General features: G+C 35.6%; 1 protein-coding gene and 1 long non-coding RNA gene across 3 annotated transcripts in view; one reads left to right on the top strand and one right to left on the bottom strand.

Annotated features, from left to right (window-relative positions):
• The window catches only part of LOC133844864 (disintegrin and metalloproteinase domain-containing protein 10), a 140460-nt gene that overhangs the window by 44295 nt on the left and 75851 nt on the right, over positions 1 to 20314 (top strand).
• LOC133850449 (uncharacterized) lies at positions 19018 to 19860 on the bottom strand. 2 transcript variants are annotated; one of them, XR_009895629.1, is made up of 3 exons: positions 19768 to 19860; positions 19515 to 19693; positions 19018 to 19394 (listed from the first exon to the last, which is right to left on the bottom strand). It is a non-coding gene; the product is annotated as an uncharacterized LOC133850449 (long non-coding RNA). The 2 variants fall into 2 exon arrangements; XR_009895628.1 differs by having other exon boundaries at positions 19018 to 19353.

Raw genomic sequence — 20314 nt, 5'->3', positions numbered from 1 at the left:
TCATTTGTTATTAGTTCAAATAACAATATTTACTATCAATATATAATTTATTATTTTACAATTATTTATCTATTTGCTGCTATTAAATGTTAACTATCTGATTTGTTATCTTCATAGCATTGTCTGTTATACCCTTCAAGAAATTATTCGGTTCCATAGTTTACTTTTCAGTGTTGCCTTTCTTTTCTATTATTATTGCTAGTTTCATGGCAGAAATTTAATAATTCATATTTTTGCAACGTGTAATTTCCGCTCATTTGAAATATCAACGGTTTGCGAATGGTTTTGTTAAAGTTTCCCACTCTCTCTCTGAATGTATATTTCGTCTGTTTATTCTTTCTCTTCTATATTTTTTGTGCTCCTCCCTCAAACAAATGCAAACACAAGCATCAACTGGATATATACGTGCATTTTTTTATTTGAATTGAAACGAAATAATATTTACTACTCAGTTGCTGAAGAGTGAAGTGCAGCAGCAGCAGCAGCAGCAACAGCAACAGCGGCGGCGGCCAAAACATGCAATGTGCCTCATGCTACAGCTGCTCTTCTTCTGCCTCTTGCCCCCTGCTCTGCTGCCAGTCACAGGCTGCAAATCAAAAAGGATAAACTGTGCTTTAGCTAACATGGCAAATGCTATGGCTATAGCAACACAGCTACAGCTACAGCTACAGCTATATCTGCATTTGTATCTGTGGAGAGTGGAAAGCGTGGAGAGGAGGGGATGGGGATTGGGATTGGGAGGCTCATACGATTCAACATGATTATGAATTCGTTGCGAAAATGCAAACTTCCGCCATTGAGTTGTGAGAGAGAGCGAGTTTGCCAGCCATTCCGTTCCTGTTGCCATTGCCGTCGCTTGCGCTTTGATTTCCAGTTTTGCGAATATGCTGTGGCTCTAGCTTTGCTACAACAGGATAGGCGGGATAAGCGAGGTCGGGGGGCAAAGGCTAGGGCTTGGGATAAGGCTTGGGATAGGGGTATCGGACAAACGCTGCTGAATGCGTTGAACTTTTGTGCAAAGTGCAATTGCATTTTATTTCATGTGCCTGGCCCTCTTCTCTATGCTTTTTATTTCCAATTTTATATGCGCCAATTTTTAGTGCACAGTTCACAGTGCAGCAAGCGCCCTTTGCCCATATTTGCCCGTTCAAATTACCCAATTGCGTGTCCTATTGACTATGTCATCGACCTTGGCCTGCCTGGAGGGATTGTTAAAACTCAATGGATTCCACGTGAGTTGGGTGCTTGCCTTGCACTAATCAAGCCATCAATCAATTAGAATGCAATTACAAAAACTATAATTAAAATATAAATTACAATCAATGCAATTCAAACAAGAACTGCGTTATTATTAAGCTTTACATTTTAATTCAATTCTAGATATTATTTCAATGGATGAAACATTATTTTTACCAAAAAGTGAAATAATATTGTAGGTAGTAAATTATATAAAATTTAAAGTCAAAGACTTCCCTAATAAGTTTTATTTAATTGCATTAATTCTGTACTTTAATGAAACGATTATTTGCAAATTACTTAGAAGCATTAATGTTGAACGTAGTAAATTCAAATACATTTAAACAGATTGACCTAGCTGATAAGTTTTATTTCTTGTTTATTTAAACAACATTTGAAATATTTAACTGTGTAAAATTGTTTTTTAGTGGCAATATTAAAAACATAAAACATTATTCCTACAAGTATTACTTGAAAGATTTTGTGGAATCGAAAATACTGAACTGAATTAAAACTTTTAAATTTAATTACAGTGAAATTGAAAATTGAAAAAATTGTAGTGTATTTGCATATTCGACTGTGAAAACTGCGCTTTCTTTTTCAAATTTTCCCTTTTTTGTTGCCTTACTAATGAAAAGGACTCGTTTAGAATGTTAAGCAAATAGAACGTGAGTAGCAGCAATACAGGAACGAGCCTCTGCTGTTGCCTGTTGCCTGACTGCTTGGTTGGATGGTTGGTTGGTTGGTTACTCCCATCCAGTAATGTATGCGTGTTCTGTTTAATCCTGTTATGTACGAGTTCCAGAATACACCCGCCCACACACACACACACACACACACTTACAGAGACAGCCATGGCACTGCCATTGCATTTTCATTTTCCAACAGCAGCAGCATTTTAATGCTCATTATGCATTTTTGTTGCCGTTGCCGTTGCCATGGGCATTACTGATGCCTTCCGTTTCAATCCTTCCAATCTTTTCTCGCCTGACTTTACGACTCGTTACAGGCGTGCACTCACACAAACACACACACACACACGCTTGTTTATTATGTTTATTACTATTAAATAATTTGTATGCAATTAATTTAGTAACCGACACACAGCAAGCAAAGAGCGTGATTACAAGTGTACCGTGGTCGAGTTTCATTGCTCATTAGTGCCATGGAAACAGAGAGCGAGTGAAATTGAGAGCAACCGGAAATAAAATATAATTATAGTACAACAAACGCACAAACTGTTGAAATTCTGTTTAAAGAATGATATTTCTTTCGAATCATAATCCTTGAAATGCATTTTGAATTCAATATTGTGATAGGCACTTAATATTTACAGAATGGAATTCCCTCATACAAAATCTTTATATTTTTGTAACCTTGTCTAGAATACAACTTTCTATTTCAAATGTGCTTTGATCTTCCAATTTTGTAATACATTACCTGCAGGATATTTTTATGCTGGCATTTACTGCATAATTCCTTGTAACTTTTCTTTTGCATTAATACAACCGGAAATAAAACATAAATATAGTTCGACAAACTCACAAACTGTTGAAATTATGTTTAAAGAATAGTATTTCTTTCGTATCATAATCCTTGAAATGCATTTTGAATCCAATATTGTGATAGGCACTTTATATTTACAGAATGGAATTCCCTCATACAAAATCTTTATATTTTTGTAACCTTGTCTACAATTCAACTTTTTATTTTAAATGTCCTTTGATCTTCCAATTTTGTAATACATTACCTGCAGGGTATTTGTATGCTGGCATTCACAACATAAAGCTTTGTAACTTTTCTTTTGTATGATTTGTTTAATTAGCAACTCTTGGCACTCAGCCTAATTTATATTTTGTAGCTAATTAAACAAGTGACCTGCTTTTGCCGCTTTGAGCACAAATTGCACAACTCGTATTTTTTCGCAAAAAATTTGAAAAAAAAACTCTTTTTGGATTAGACATATGCAAAGTGATGTAACCTAAAAGCGCTTTGTGGCAATTGCACAAGACGAGCTCAAGCTGTGCACTTGACTTACAGCCTTCAACCTTTTGGATGCCCCGCTTGGAGGTTGTATCTATTGGCAACAAGCAAAATTCACCAACTTGAGCTAATTAACACACATGACATGAAATTGTGCCTCAGCCTGCTGATAATTGGGCCAAACAAGTGATTCATTCGATTCATGCGTTGTCCATTCGCAAAGATTTCTTTTATTCATGCGTTCATTCTGTAAGTGAATGAGTTTGAGCTTTTTCTTTGCGATTATTTCGCAAAATTTGTTACCTTGAACTTGACGCATGTCTTGGCCGGGCCATAAAATATGCTGAGAAGACCTAATACTATTTGGCTGTCTTGGCATTTTAATGGCTGCCGATTGTCAATATATTCTGCGCAATACTTTTGTTTCCAATACACTGACTGACTTTTATATGGGCCAAGCCAAGACACAAACAAACGGCACAGCAAATGAAAGAAGAACAACAAAAGTATAACCTATTGCCTATTGGGATCTCGGCCTGTCTCTCTGTGTATTTTGTATTTGTATTGTTTTGGGCGATTTCGCCTAAATTATGGCAACATGCCGAAAATTTGTTTTCCTTTTTTGGCCCGCCCGGAGAGTTTGTTGTTTGTACCCTGTGCAAATGAAAGTGGTCCAAAGGCTAGAATGACTATTGCCAAAAACAAAAATGGATTTGTTTTCTTTTTTCGTGAAATTGTTTTTAGTTTAATTTGCTTGCAGAGTATTATTTGCCTGAATATAGGGTATCTAATGGGCACACAACAATTTTCATTTATTTCTGCTGTTGCTATTTTATGGCTTTTATAGGGCAAGTACTTTGTCTCTTTGTTTTTTATTAGTCTTTTGGCTACTTTTGTTCTCGTTGTTTGGCTGTTTCCTGGGCTGGTTTTAATTTCCAGTTGGCCAAGAGGCGATTTTCATATTATATTGTCATTTATGCAAATTTCTGTTGTTCGTTTTTTGCCATGTGCCACATTTGTTTAATGGCATTTTTATTTCTTAATTAAAAAATAAATAGCACATCATAAATCAAGCTTCAATAACTAACTCAAATAATTCATTCAAACTTTTTGTGCTTCCAATCTACACATTTATTATGTTTATATTAACCTGAAATTAATGACAATTTGTTCAAGCTGTGATTAGTTTTTTCGTGAGAGAGTTCAATGCTCTCTGATTTGATAACGAAATGGAAATAATTTCAGAGATCAAGAGTGCAAAAACATAGCTGATAAGAAGTGGGGAATTGTTTAATTATGCTCAGACTTAAATGCATGTGATTAAGCCAAATGCAATGGCATCTTGAGTCCCCTTCGAGTGCTTCCGATTCCCGATTGGCAGCTGCATTCACATAGCACACACATGCACACATGCAATACAATGATTTATCTATGGCAGGCACACATACGCATGCAAGAGCTCCGGCGTTGTCATGATGTTTATAATGACAATAATAATAATAAACAGACAACCAGGCACTAGAGAATACACAACCACGGGAAATGGTCCAAGCCCAGGAGTACAACACAGACGGCGATGACGACGACGACGACGACGGCGATGATGATGATGATGACGATGACAATCACACTACAATAATAATGGGAGGATGACGAGACTAGCTGAGCTTCGTTTGAGGGGTAGCTTGAAGAGCGTTTCTGCATGTGTGTGTGTATGTGTGTTTCAATGTGTGTGTGTACATGTTTTCATTGTGCGTGTCGTTGCTGTCGTTGACTCAACATATTGTCGTTGTCATTGTTGGTTGTCACAGTTTATATAATCAAATCTCATGCTTCGTTAATTCGAAATGTCGTTACGTGTTACACGACAAGCTGCCCACATACCGACACACACACACCAACACACTCTTTGAATCCAGCTAACAACTATTGTTACACAGGCGCTAAGAAATGCGAAAGAAATTTGCTCTTCCTCTCTCTATCTTCTCTCTCTCTCTCTGTCTTCTATCCCTTTTGAGTTTCTCTAGCCATAACTGGATCAAGTGAAACGTAAATAATATTGAGGCGCTAAACGAATCGAATTGAAACCGTCAGAGCCTGTATCTTTTATCCCGTCGTTAGTCCTGTTGACGCGCTGCTGTTTCCACTGCGCTGGCTGCGGCTCCTCCTTATCGGCCCCTTAACTGACAGCACAGCAGACCAAACCAGTTCAGAACATCATAGTCCATAGTACAGCTCTGCCCGCCCCGCCCGCATGTGTGTCATACACTTACTTGGCGGATAAACAAGTTGGCTGTCCCCGCGTTGATTGCACGTACATCAGTGCACTTCCTTTTAAAACCATATTTTGCTGTGCTGTGCCGTCAGAATCCCTTTCGTCATGTGCTTAAGTGGTGTACCTTGCTGTCACTGATAATACCCTGCAAGTCCAACAAAGGGAAGGGCATGAAAATAACGGAATGCTTACTTGCAACATTTCCACGACCTAAATTCACATATTTATTTTATTTATTTATTCGAAAAATTAAAAGAAATTCATTAATCATTAAAATTAATTATTATTATTTTTAATTTTTTTTAATTTTTCAATTTTATTATTTTTAATTTTTTTATTTATTTTATTTTATTATTATTTTTAATTTATTATATTTTATTATTATTTTTTATTTATTTTTTTATTTATTTTATTTTAATTTATTTTATTATTATTATTATTAATTTTTTTTATTATTATTATTATTATTATTATTATTATTATTATTATTATTATTATTATTATTTTTATTTTATGATAATAATGTCACTTGAGCAACTCTTCATCGAATACAGATTAACCTCATATCCACAACTGGATATAGGATATCTATGAGCCCATATGTATGTTGTGCATGCGATATACTTATTTGTGACATGTTTCCTTGCAAAAGCCTGCGGTATTTGCAGCTTGTCAAAAACAGCAACCGCAGTGGCAAGCAGCGAGCGGAACGAGGCAGGACGATGATGAGCCTGAACATGTTTTGTGAGGTTCTTTAAAGCGTTTCGACAATGGGGATATGCGCATTGTCCGGCGGCCATACGATGGGGACAGTTTATAACCCGGCCATTCTCTTGTTGGCTAAAATGGGCTATAATCTATAGTTGTTGCCCTATTCCCCTTGCTCGCCGCTCTCTGCCTATCGTTGTCAATTTATTTGCCGGGTATCTCAACTACTTGGACTACGGACTGTGGGTGTCGGTTCTTGGCCGGTTTAGCGCTGCCATAAACATTATTTGCGTTTATTGTTATTGGCATTGTCTGTGCTCATTTTATGCCACCTATAAATTTGGGTCTGAAGCACAACCCCAGCGAAGCAAAACAGGAATCTACTCTATTTATTTTTGTAATTTGATGTTAATGGTGTTGCCAACCAGCCAGACAGACAGACGGACAGACAGACAGTCTTCATTTCATGTACAGTTGCAAGCGACACCCAAGGATTTTTGATAGTGTCGTGCCACTTGCCTCAGGGTTCAGAAGCGTAAAATTTTTTAATTTTTACATCAACTTAACTGCTTGCCAATTAACTTGATGACACTTTAAAACGCTGCTATCTCCCTATAAATATGTATGGTATATTTTACGTGTATGTGTGCTTACATAGAATGATCGTAATGATTTATAGGCTAGATGTGCAAATAGCAAGTGCATGAAACGAACGCCTTGTGCCAAAAAGTTTAAGGAAATGTGCGAAAGGATGCCAAGAATGGAAGTGCACAGTTTCGCGAGAAATTCTCACTGCGAGAGGAACTCAAAAGAAAAGTATAAACTGAGTAGTATTTTATAAAAGTAATACTGAAAAGCTTTTGCATTAAAACATTTTAAATTCACAAATATAATTTCAAATGTAAGTTTCTTTCTACAGACAGAAAATAAAGAGAAATTGAGTTTCAAAAAGAAGAATGATTTTTAAAAACTAAACTCTTAAAGATGTTCTGAAACTTGTCGTTCTAGGTTCAATTTGACATATAGCATTCTTAAAATATGAATATATTTGTGAATTTCAGTAATGTGCACTCTTGGGTTGTTGTAGAATTTTGATCTTGATTTAAGAATTCGTCTTCCCGATGGAAGAAGATTCTCTCTTAGTAACTTTCTTAGTATTTAAACTTCTTTGATATAATTGAAGATATGTCTTGAGCACAAATGAATTGTATAACAAATTAACTTGCAACTAATTTTTAAATACTAAAAGCTTCCTAATGCTTAAAATATAAATTATTCTTAAATTTAAATTTCATTCTAAGAATTCGCATAAGCCAATGCGAAGTTTGCAGGATTTACTATTTATATTTCGTTTGTTCTTAAGCTTTGAGCTTTCATTGTTTTCCTTTCAAAAAGCACAATTTTTCCTGAGAAGTGCAAAAGTTGCTTGAAGCCATTTCCAAGAAATACAAACGTTTCTTCCCACTCTCGACGAGTTTCATAAGCATTATAAATAATATCATGCAGCTCAATTTCAATTTTAAATTAAGAAAATTTTTGGACAAACGAAAAACGAGAGAGAAAAAAACACCGCAAAACACAGAACTTTTCGACACGTAACAGACCCTAGAAAGCAATCCTGTCTGAAACGAGTCCTGTGGAGACCCAAAATAGAACTTTGACTAGACTTGTTTTCACATTTTTTATTTTTTTTTATTTTGTGCTTTTTTCGTTGCCTCCATTTCGGTTCTTGGCTAACATTTTTTACTTTTGGCAAACAATCAGCAGCAATTATGGCATGTGCTGTGGGCAGGCGGCAGTCTCCTGAATTTCTGCCTCAGTTTGTTTCCAATTAACGCTAAAGAAAAGTAACACAAGCGTCTCTTAATGATGCTGACTGGTTTTGGACTCTTGGTCTCACTCCTGTGCCTTTTGTGTGTGTGTGTGTTTGTATCTTTGCTAACCGCAAATTAATTGGCACACTCACAATTTATTTTGTAATTGTAAAATTAATAAGTTTTGTGGTCTACCGCCCCCGCCAACTGACGACTGACTGCCAAAAGTGGCCCTATCTCTCACTCTCTGCTTCTCCCTATCGTATTTTCACCGACGGCATAATGAACAAATTTTTAATTGCTTGTGTCGTGTCGTCATTGCCAGAGCATTGTCGCCGTCGACTTTGACGACAGTTACATCTGCGTCTCATAGTTTTCAACTCTTGGATAGCGACTCATGAAGCTGTGAGATACCTGTAGAGCTGTTGCATAGCTGGGGAGCGGACTGAGGGTGGCAGACCCATCAGCATAATGAAAACTTTTCAACTGTTTCAACCACAATGGGCCGCAAACAAGATGTTGCTCTCAAATGTTTCATTTCTATTAAATTTTTGTGTTTATATTGAAACAATGAATCCCATTAGCTTTACAGCTGATTAAAATGGAGAAATGAATTTTATTTATTAGTGTATTCTTCCATTCGTCTACCAATTAATTAAATTCTTTTTTAATTAATATTGTCTAGTTTGTTAATTGATTTACTCCACTGTTTTACACTTTTGTTTTGGTTCGCTTTTCATTTTCTTTTCGCAATATGCTCATTAAAAATGTGCACTGTGTGTAGTCAACTGCTCCGTGCAATAACTTTACTTCAATCTGTAAAGCATTTCTCCAAAGTCAGTCGCTCGCAAAAAGAACGCAAAACTTTTCTTATTATTTTCGTATAATTTTTTTTTTTTTTTTTTTTAAATATTTTCATTGCACGAATTGTCTATTTGTTTGTGCTTTTCAGTTTTGTTTCTGCTTCGGATATGCTTTGGATTTGTTAGACAACCTTAGCGTAGACATGAATGTACAATGTTCGCCAGATGCTGTTGTTTGGATATATTAACACCGCCATTTGATAATGGGATCCTTATTAATGTATGAGTAAGCTCTCTACCCAGAACTTGGAACTGAGACAGCGACTGAAACTGATACAGAGACAAAGACAGACAGAGACAGTCATTGAGACCAGACTGAAAGCTACGTGAGAAAGCATGGAACAGTTAATGCGTTCAGCCAAGCGCTGGAAACGTGCTAAACGCTCAGCCTCATTAACAATTTAAAGTGAATTTCTACAGCGTGGGGGGGGAAGAAGAAAATAAAAAAATTGAAAACAACAACCATTTTGTTGTTACTGTGGCGGTAGCTGGAACATGAAAATTATCAAGTTTTTCTGTGTACTCACATACTTGAGTGCTTGTTACATGAATCATTCATTTATCATGAGTTGGGCATGCTTCAAAGATTAATTGATTAGATGTGTAAATGGAAATTTAATACATGTACTTAACAAAGTGATAATTATAGTCCAATTTCACTTAATAATAAAATATTGATATTGATATACAGATATAGATACTTAAAATTCTATTCTCAAATCCCTAAAAGGAGAGCCACAATATATTCTATGAGTGTTGGCATAACTGCGTTATTGTTGTTCACATTCTGTTTCATTTCATGGCTGATGGAAATGTAATAAAAAAAACGAATTGTGCCTCCACATGAATGTAACCTCTATATGCATGCATGTACATATATCACTTTCGAGCATTAGAAATTTGCAATTTTTGGTTGTGAATTATTTGCGCGATGTGCACAAAAAACATAGACCAAATCGCAATTCAAATCCCTATCCAAATATAACTCAATCCTTTATGGTGCGTTCGTGTGAATGGCAATTACATTGTGCAATAGTCTGAAAATGTCTAACAGCAACAAACTAAAACTACAGCAACAAACACAAAAGTATTTTTGACTAACAAAAAGTTGAAAAGCTTGTCTGCATATGTCAGAGCTTAATATGTATCTGCTCTTTTTAGTCTTATGAAATGAAAGCAAATATATGATTCCTAAGAGAAGTATGATAAATGTCCATAAATTGCGACTTGATTAGTTAAAAACAGAGTACAGAGAGCTTTAGAGTAGAAGCTTTGCAGTATTTAGAAACTTAAGAGCTCTTTCCAGCAAATAAAATAAATTACATGCTTAACAACTAACTCTTATATATTTGGCATGTTCCACATATTTCAGTGTGACCGTCGAGGATAATCTTTTTATGCCTAATTTTAGCACACCATTGAAACTTTCGTCTATTAACAGAAGAACTTCTATGGGGACAATATCCCAATCAAATTATATTGCATATTATATATTAACTGGGAACTGGGAATCAACTAAAAAGATTTATTGAAATCAACTCCATATAAAATTATGCAGAATTCTAGTTTTCTGTTTATAGCACTGTATCATATATCTTAAATATAAATTAATATCGAGTCTTAATTACAGAATAGTATACACTAATTCAGTTTTTTTCTTTAGGTTTTTTTTTTCTTCGCTTAAATCAAAGTTCACTTTAACCTTTAAGTTAGAGCATGCATTGGCTTTAGTTGTCTGACTTGTAGATCTGCGCTCATTGTTGACAAGATCTTCGTGATAGCCAGATTCACTTTGCTTAATTTTTGGCTGCGATAAGACAACACAATTTGCCAGAGTTACTGCGGGGCATTGCACAGAATAGTCAAATAACAAGAGGCAATGCTGCGTGTCTAATGATGCAACAAAACCCGCACACACACACACTCGACACATAAGCAGAGAGTACAAGGAGAAAACAGAGTCTGCAAATGTCAATCGCATTAGCCTTTTGTCAACAGCACTTAAAAGCGTCGACAACGAACATTCCGCATTGCATTGGTAACAGCATAAGCCACAGTAATAGTAACAACAATAACAATAACAACAACAGCAATGAGATCAAAAACAACATCTACTGCAACTGGTAACTTCCTGCAATTAGAATTTTAGCATTTATTTCAACGACATTCTGTGAAATACACACACTTTTAAATTCTAATGCCCAACACTGGGCTCTCGGCTCTCGGCTCATGTTGCCAACTTGTCGACTGCCTCTGCCTGATTCTGGTTGCCCTCCGGTGCAGTAAATGACATTATTAACCCAGTTTCCACCGCTTTAAACAACCACACAAACCCCACATTACCATCGCCCTGCCGTGCGTTTTTACAAGTTTCTTGCGCTTCGACACCCACGTTGAAAATTGGAGTAACACTACAACAAAGTACTGCAAATACTCTTACTTCAGGGGGAATACAAATATTGTTATTCATTTCAATACATTTAATAAGCTTTTTTGTGCTGTCAACCCATTTCTTAAAGAACTGACAACTAAATTTAGTTACTATTTCATTTCCCTCCAAAATTATTTTATTATTTTAAAAATACTTAATTAATGCTTAATATGTTAAGTGGGGAATACAATCGTTAGCATATGTAATCAGTACTCCTCTATTTTATGTTAACAAACATTATGGGAAACTTTATCGAAAGATCTATTCGATTTTTAAAGCGTCACTGCAAAGGAAAAAACAAGAAAAGATCATGAAGTTTTTTAAGATTTTGCTCATATTTATAATAAATAAAGGCAACTAATGAACTTAATTTAAAAATAAAAGAGGAGTTTGTGTTATAGTGCTCTAAAAAATCGTTCAGCCTTCCAACAGCAATAGTATTCACGATATTTGTTAGAAATGTAAAAATGAAAAATGTTGCTGTTGTCAATGCTTATCTGCAAAAAAAAAGGCAACGAATTGTATAATTAAAATAATGATGATTAACGAAGTTTACTAATGTCGTTAAAGTTGATAACATTAAAATCAGAGCAAAGAACTTTTCTCAAAGTTGGCAATGTGCCGCCAAGTTTTATTCATAATGTCAGATACCTGCTTAAGTATGTACTTTTAAGGAAAGGGTATATGTAACAATAGCAGGCAATGTGAGTTACTTGTGTGATCTTTAGTTGTTTGTTTTTCGCTTCACATGCTTCTTATTATGCTGTTGCTGCTGCTGCTGCCTCTGCTGCTGGTGTAGTTAGTTGTTCTTACTGGTGTTGTTGTTGCTGCTGTCGTTGGTGTTAAGTTGGCAACAACAAAATGGAGTGAACGAGAGAAAGAGGGGAACAAGAGGAGCAGCAACAACAGCGCACAGTTAAGCAACCAAACAACACCCACCTAAGTAGAAAACACCCCTCAACTTGCCAGAATGCTGCTTGAAAAGCACTTCAACAGTCAACGCCTTGCGTTGTAGTAAACATTATTATCAAACAAAAAAAAAAAATGAAGAAACTAAAAATAAAAATAAAATAAAATGCACGAAAGAATGAAAAAAATATATAAAAGAATAAAAACAAAATCTCTGCAGTATACTAAGCCCTGACGCTTCTTTGACGCAGCTGACGTCGTCGTTGTCGAGTCGAGTCGAGTCGTCGAATGCGAAAAAATATCTCTCACAAGTATTTATTTACATTTATCTCAGTACTCGTACTATCCCCCCACCCATTGCAGAGAAGAACTCTGAGCGCAAAGTTCGCTTCATTTTACGCATTGTTTATACATTAGAGAATTTGTAGTTTGCTTTTTTCCTCCGATAAAAGTACGAACCGTGCGTAAAATGAGCTGAGCACGAGCTGCGCCAAAAGGGCAGCTGCTTTTTTGTTGCCATGGCTCAAAACAAAGAATTAGGTTAAACGAAATTTAATATTGAGCTACACAGAGTAAACTTTAAGCTTAAGCTACCTCTTATCAAATTAGTGTACACGCAACTTTTGTTTACTTTGTCTGTGTGCTGAAAATAAGTTTTTTTTTTATTATTCCCATTGCTAGGTAAAACTTTGTTTATCTTATATCTTAAAATATTTTCATCATTTTTGTCTTCTGCAGCTTTAAGGTATCACTTCTTTTTTCTATTCCTTGTACCATATCTTTATAAATTGTGTTATTTATTTAGCATATTTTTAGATCCACTTGCGTTTATAAATGGTTCTATTTACTGCTCTGCTCTTATAAAGACAATTAGCCTTTTGCCGATACTGGCACCAGTTGCAAGTACATAAGTCTATTTTCATTAGATCCCTTGCCATTAGTCGAACAATGTCGAAGCTTTATTAAATAAATAAAGTAAATACCCCAGTGATTAATTTGCGACCGTGCTGAGCAAAATGACCACAGAGTCTCTTCTGCCTTTCCTTTTCCTTTTAACTTGGCCATATTTTCTCGTTCTTTCTCTCTCTCTGTCACTCGCTCTCTGTCTTCTCTATAGCATGCAGTTTTTACCTTTGCTCTGCGGCATTTCCGCTTCCGTTGCATTGATGACAACGACGACGTCGACAATTTTTCTGCTGCTTCGGCGACCATTAAACCAGCTCCAAGTATCGTCTACGGCTACTTACGATAGTTACTATGCCAGAGATGGCTTATGTAGATGGATGGTCGGTCTGTTAGTTTGCTTCGGTTCACTCCTCAGTCCGCAATTCTCGTTGTCTTTGCTCGTCTGCCCATAAATCCAATTATAAGTTGCAAAGCGATGCGATGCTCTTGGTTACGTTGGCTTGTCCCCATAAAATATGTACCTATATATACGGGAACGAGTTGAATCAGCACAATCCAAAATAATATATATACCTATATTGCAGAACTAGATATGAGACAACAACTCAGACGGAGAAAACATCGACACTCTCTAGAATGGGTTAAAGATAATTTCAAATTCACAGCAATTTTCTATTAAAATGAAGTAACACTTTAGAAACGCACAATTGGTAATAATTAAATATAAAATATGATTGTATATTGCCATTTGACGAATACAATTCAAATGCTTTACAAGCCTCTCCTTTTTTTGTTAAAGCTAATTATATAATGAATGCATTAATAAATAATAAATATATAAAATGTATAATTTCCAACTAACGTTTTTTTTTGCATTTGTTTCATTACAGGTAAGATCCATTATATTATGGGAGGATGCTAATCAACAAAAATAAGTAAGAAATCAACAGTCGATTGTGCTCGACTCGTATAATACCAAATTAATATACCGGAAAAATATAAAAATATTCCGAGGGCTATATTTGATATATCGATATAGAATCAAAAAATACCAGATTGTCAACCAACACAACTAAAACCGAACACCAGCATCCATTTTTTGTTATATAAATTTATTTATTAAATAATTTATAACATATTTATCTTACCTGTAGTTATTGTATGTTTTGATACCCTTCTACGCTCTGGATAATATATTTTCAAATGACATGATGAGCACGATATTTTATTGGCATGTTCAACATATTAGCTGGGAATTTTTCTGCATTTCTTTAAGCAAATTCTTTTATTTTCAAAATTGCATTAAACTAAAGATAGTCAGAGAAGTTTTTCATTATCATTGATGCAATTACCAATTTTAATTAAAATTTTACCAATGTGCCAATACTTAGTATCTGCCAACATTATTTTTATCAAACACTCTTAAATGTCTCCTTCGAAAATAGATATTAAAAGCTGCATATTGACACACTTTCGACTTTTGCTTTAAGCTAATCTTGTCTCTAGTGACTCTCGTCACTCAAGTATCTGGTTGGACAAAGAGGTTTTGCTTAAAAATTAATTAAAAACTAATTTGCATATTATGGTGACGGTGTCAGTTTGCCTTTGGCGGCTGCTCCATAACTACTTTCAGTTGTTAAAGTAGTTGCCCTGATTTGCGACTGTGGCAGATGTCGCTGGCTTGTCTCTGATAGAGACGAAGGAAGCAGCTTGTAGTAGATTGCATTTGGAGCAAACCGGCTTGCAGTTTGTAAGTTGCAACTTAGAGAGCTTGTTGCCACTTTTTGTGCCCATCAACACAGAGTCAGCAACAAAAGTTTTTTGCTTACAAAATTTTGTGTGATTAGCTGAAGTGGCCTTACAGCTCAACTGCAATTGGTATTAAATCAGACAAACTGTGGAACACAGAACTTTATAATGATTTTTCGGGGCGGACCGACTTTTAATTACAAATCTCTTTCTCTCTTTTGCAAGTGGCCGCCTTAACTGCCAGCAATTTATGTTGCACTTGAGCAGTGCATAAACTTTCAAGTGGTGAAGGCAATTTTGCACTTGGCTTCATCTGGCCCGTTGATGGGGTCAAGTATGCTGTGGTTTTTCACAGTAGCGGGAGGTGTGGGGCAAGATGTTTGTGGTGCTGGTTCGCCTCATGTGTTGGCATAGGTAACGTTGAGCAAAAGATTAAGTTAACTGTAGCTCAGGTTGTAAAAGACTTAACGAAGTTGCAGAACTATCTTGGGCCAAACTTTGTTGAGATTAATTAAAAATTCGTTTTGCGGTTCAATCTTTTGATTAAAGGTTTCATTCAAGAGGAATTCAAGTGCCTGAAATGGATTAAAATGTAACTTCTTATCAGAATTGTTGTTAACTTCAATAATATGTATATTAATTTGTTTCGCTTTGTAATATTTGTATTGCATAATTTTGATTAAATGCTGAAGCTTGCAAAATGTTTTATCTATTCAATTTATTTGCTTTCATTTTCAATTTTACATTGTACTATTTTAAGTAAATTATTTGAATTTTCTCAATTCAATAATTCAATTATTCACCTTTTGCTCTATTAATTACAAACATCAGCCTGCTGGCATTAATTGGCCGTATATTTTCTGAATTTGAACTCAGCTGATAACTTTGTTGAAACGCCTGATTAAGTTTATTTCAATAAATGTTTGTAGTATAAATTGAAACTCTGTTTTGTTGCTGATGTCATTGTAAGAAGTTGAAGCCATTAGCCTTGTTATTTTCTTTTGGCACTCTGCACATCTTTAGGATATTTCGAAAGCTTATTAGTTTTGACAAAAGTTTTGTTTTCTATTGCTTAGCTGACACTATCGTTGGACTGCTCCATTCTATGTGTATGTATGTAAGTTTGTATGACCGACAGTCATTGAGGAGTCAGTAATCATCATTGTTGTCTCGTCATCAGTCGCTGTCTCAGTTGTGGCAAGGACAAAGTTTTGACTCCTCCCTGCCTGTCGGTCTATACACATTCAAATTGTTTAGTATTTCGTGGGATGTGCCCGTGTTTTTGTTGTTTGTTGACTTAAAAGGTGGCGGTAGCGGTGGCAGCGGTGATGGCTTTGACTTCAGCTTTGGCAATATGTTGAAACTCAGCACAGCCGAAAAGTTTTTATCAACATTCATTCAACCTCAAAGCTCCTCCACCCGCTGGCACCAAAAAAAAAGAACACAAACAAAAAAACTAACACAATAGTTTTCCCCGCCGTGTTTTGTTAGTTTCGCCGTTTGAAGTTGATGTTGATGAAGTTTCGCCTGAAATGAATCGAGCTCATGGCCCCAAAGTTCGTAGATGAGTTACTAATATGATAATAATATTTGCTGTGAATCGCACAAATGTTGTATTAACAACTAGCAACGAACATGGCGAATGAGCACAAAATGGGTGCAAATTAAATGAAGTTGATTGAAACTTGAATCACAAAGTTTTTTAATTGAGAAAAGTCGGTTGCAAGTGCTGCTTGCATTGCATTGACTAAGTGCATATGACAGGCTGATATCACAACGAACCTCCCTTTCACACAAAGTATTTTTCAATTAAAAAACTTTGACAGCTTGGCACCTTTTGTGCCGATTGCCTTGCCTTTCTATTTAAGCCAAATGTTTGAAACTTCTAATTAGACATTTTTGTGGGTGACTTTTGTAATGTCAAAAAGAGTTCGAGATATGTGTGTGTGGATGTGTATGTGAAAAAATATTTGATTTCAAACATTGTTGAACATGATTTATGTGCACAGATGTATGAATATATAGAAATATTTTATTCATTATTAAATGAGTTTTTATAAATTTGGAAAAAATCATTAAACGTCGGAGTTAATACATTTGATTTGTATTTTATTTATTAGAGAAACTATATAATAAGTTGAATAAACCAAATATTTTTAACTTAAACAAGTAAGAAAGCTTTAGTAGAGTGTGCTCGGCTCACTAACAATTTTTAATAAAAGCAAAATAGGGCGGTATAATTTTAATATATCGAAAAAAATAGCATTTGGTATATCGGTATATATTATATATATATATATATATCGGTATATATTATATATATATATATATAGAGTGCAAAATATACCAAATTGTCAGTCAAAGCAGCTAAGACCCGTAGTAAGTAAGCGTTTTTTTATAATATCCTTCTTCGACCCTAAAAATTGTGAATTTTTTATTGCATAGTCTCCATTGTAAGTTGCCATTGAAGTAATTCCACTTAAAAATCGTCTTGATTGGATTTCTAAATTCAGCTTAACGCAATTTTTATAAAATTAAATTATATTAAAAGGTTTCTGCGTCGTTCTCTCCCTTCGAACAGCTCCTTATATATTATACATAAAGATATTGTAGGAGTTTGCTTATTGCATAATTTATACCGGATTGCCTACCCCTAAACTGTGCCACACACCAAGGGAATGGAATTTAATATGTTCCCTCAAACTGCCCGTAATCGAAACTTAACCACAAAAGCACGTCCATCGATGGCGGCATTAACTGAATTTCCATATAATTCAAGTGATTTGCGCTTTAATCATTTAAAATCTGCGACCAGTTATTATATTTCGCACCTTCTTCACTCTCATCTCTGTTATTTTTTGTTTTATTTATCTAATGTGTGCGTGGTTTGGCTGAATGATTTGTGTGGCTTTTGTGTAATTTATTAGATTTTGGCAAATATTTTGCCAGCAGCATTTCACTGTCAGAAACTGGCGTCTTTCTAGAGTTCAGACAGGCAAGAGAGAATTTTGCTGTATGCGCTTCTAGTAGATCTTGAGCAGTGACTGCTTATGATGTAATGTTTTCATAAGCTGCTCGACGTTGTCCTCTTCTGGGAGTCTGGTCTGGTAACTGCTGCTTTCATATTTATGCTACCAACTTTGGCAGCGCTCAAAAAGAAGAAGTAGAAGTGGAAGTTGGTGGTGTCGAGGTCTCTTTGGCCATTGTTTTCGTTGTTTGAGAAGCGTTTGCTCTCCTTGCAGCTGACAGCTGCCTGCCAATAGTTGATTTTCACAATATACGTTTTCCACTTGATTTTCCCCTTGGTTGGCTCAAGTTTTGCTCGGAACTCACCAAACTGGCGTCGCTTCCTTTTCTAAGGAAAAACTCTTCTGCCTTCCAGCATTACTTCTTCTCTCTCCCCTCCCCTCCTAAAAAAAAATATTCCACCAAATTCTGTCTGAATTTCGGTTGAGTCCGTTCCTTGTCTCCTTGGCTGCTGCTTGTCTGCTTTGCTGCGCCAAAAATCAAACCAAATTTAATGTGTGCCAAAGTAACTGCATTTGCTTGATGGCGTATCCTTGGCAAGGAAGTCAGTGCAACCGTTAAGGCAATTATATCATTCATAGTATAAGTTCACAGACGTTTAAACTTTTGGCAGCTATTTAGTGCTCGCTATTTGCCGATTGTGTCGAGAATTTCGAAATTGCAGCTAACAACATAGTTGAAATGCTCGAATTTTAAGTCGTATTAGAAGTTTGCGTTTGAGAAGCCAATTGGGAATTTTTTAAAGGGTTAAAAATTATAACTTTTATTAAAGTTGCTGGTTTTATATAGAAAACTTTATTAAACACATTAGTCTATTAAAAAATATAAGCTTTTAATCCTTGTGATGAGAGTTAGTGTTATACATCTTAATAATTGTTGTTGTAAATATTTACCTTTACTTTAATAAACTAACTAACCAAATAAACATGTTTTGATATTATTGACTCATTTCTATTTGTACACAACTATCAGTTATGTTATCTTATCGTAATTCAATTTCATTGTAATGAAATATGCTTCTTAAAGCGCGCCATATGCACGATATTACCCATGTGGCATCCCAAAAATACTGACGTATATAGATACAGATATACATATGTATATATATATGCCTGCCAATTGCTTTACTTTTGTCTTTCGTTCTTATTTTTTAGCACATACACAACATCCTCGAAAAGTTGTGTGTAAATATTGATTACGCGCATATCACGTACGCTACTTGAGCGCTAAGATTTTCGCACTGGCCTCAAAGAATCGAAGTCAGTATCGTCGCTGTGCTTCCTCATGTGTGTGAGTGTGTAAGTGTATGTGTATGTGTGTGTGTGTCGTGTGGCACACGTCCTTGTGCTAGTTTCCAAGTTGCCTGGTGCCTCTGGTTGCCTTTTCGCTGACGATTGCCTTTTTTGGCTGGCTGCTTGCCTGGAAATTGAAAGTCGCTCTGCCTCAAACGAACTGAGAGAGAGAGAGAGAAAGATTTGGGGCTGTGGGGTTGGCTTTGTCAGAAACAAAAAAACAAAAACAAAAAAAAAGAAGAAAAAACATTTAACGTAACATCGTAGCTACGAGACACGTGCTCCAACCATCAATTGAGCCGTTGTTTGCCATTTATTTACCTAGACTGCCGCTGCCATGTGTTAAGTGCTAATTGGGTTAGCAGTACGCTTCCTCTTCCTTTCTTCCTCTCTTGCTCTCCTCTCTACTTCGGCTACTTCTCTATCTTTTTGCTGCCTCCTTGTCTACTGTTGATTTGGCCAATAATTGGCACTACAATACAATGTGAATAGCTGCCAGTCTGGCTGGTGATTAATTTTTTAAAATTACTTAATGGCTAATGCCGCTAATTATATCAGTGTGTATCCAACTCACCTCGGTTCTGGCCTCCATCGGCGAAGAAGCTTCCTTATAATCGTATGAAAGTACTTCACAGTATGTACAAAGGCTCGACACAAGACCTGACTCTGTTGTTAAACATTGGTGGTATTTTTTTTGTTGCTTGCCCGAGGGTGGCTAATTAAAGTTTTAAGTGCTTACCCGAAACAACGGGGAGAGAGGAGAGAGAGAGAGAGAGAGAGAGAGAGAGTCAGGAGCTAACACGACAGCTGCCAGCTGTTTGGCCATTATTTTTACTGTTCAAGCACAAAAACTCGGCTCAGGCAAAGCACAGAATGTGTTTGCCTAACATTCCAACTAATTAGATTTTCTTTTCGTGAAGGCTTAAGTCTCTCTTAGGGGCTGTCAACATGCGATGATGATAGTTCCATATTAAATTCTATTTAAGCACAAACTTTAACAGCTATCGATTAGCGAAAATACGAAAAATATACGTTTTGATACTGTCGATATATTGATTACTAAGATTTAATATATGTATTAAATAAATGATTATTTACCAATATTAAAACATAATTTAATG

The sequence above is a fragment of the Drosophila sulfurigaster genome, chromosome 2L (genome assembly GCF_023558435.1).
Source record: "Drosophila sulfurigaster albostrigata strain 15112-1811.04 chromosome 2L, ASM2355843v2, whole genome shotgun sequence".
Lineage (NCBI taxonomy): Eukaryota > Metazoa > Arthropoda > Insecta > Diptera > Drosophilidae > Drosophila > Drosophila sulfurigaster.
Note: the sequence above shows the minus strand (reverse complement) of the source record. Positions and strands in the feature narration are given on the sequence as shown.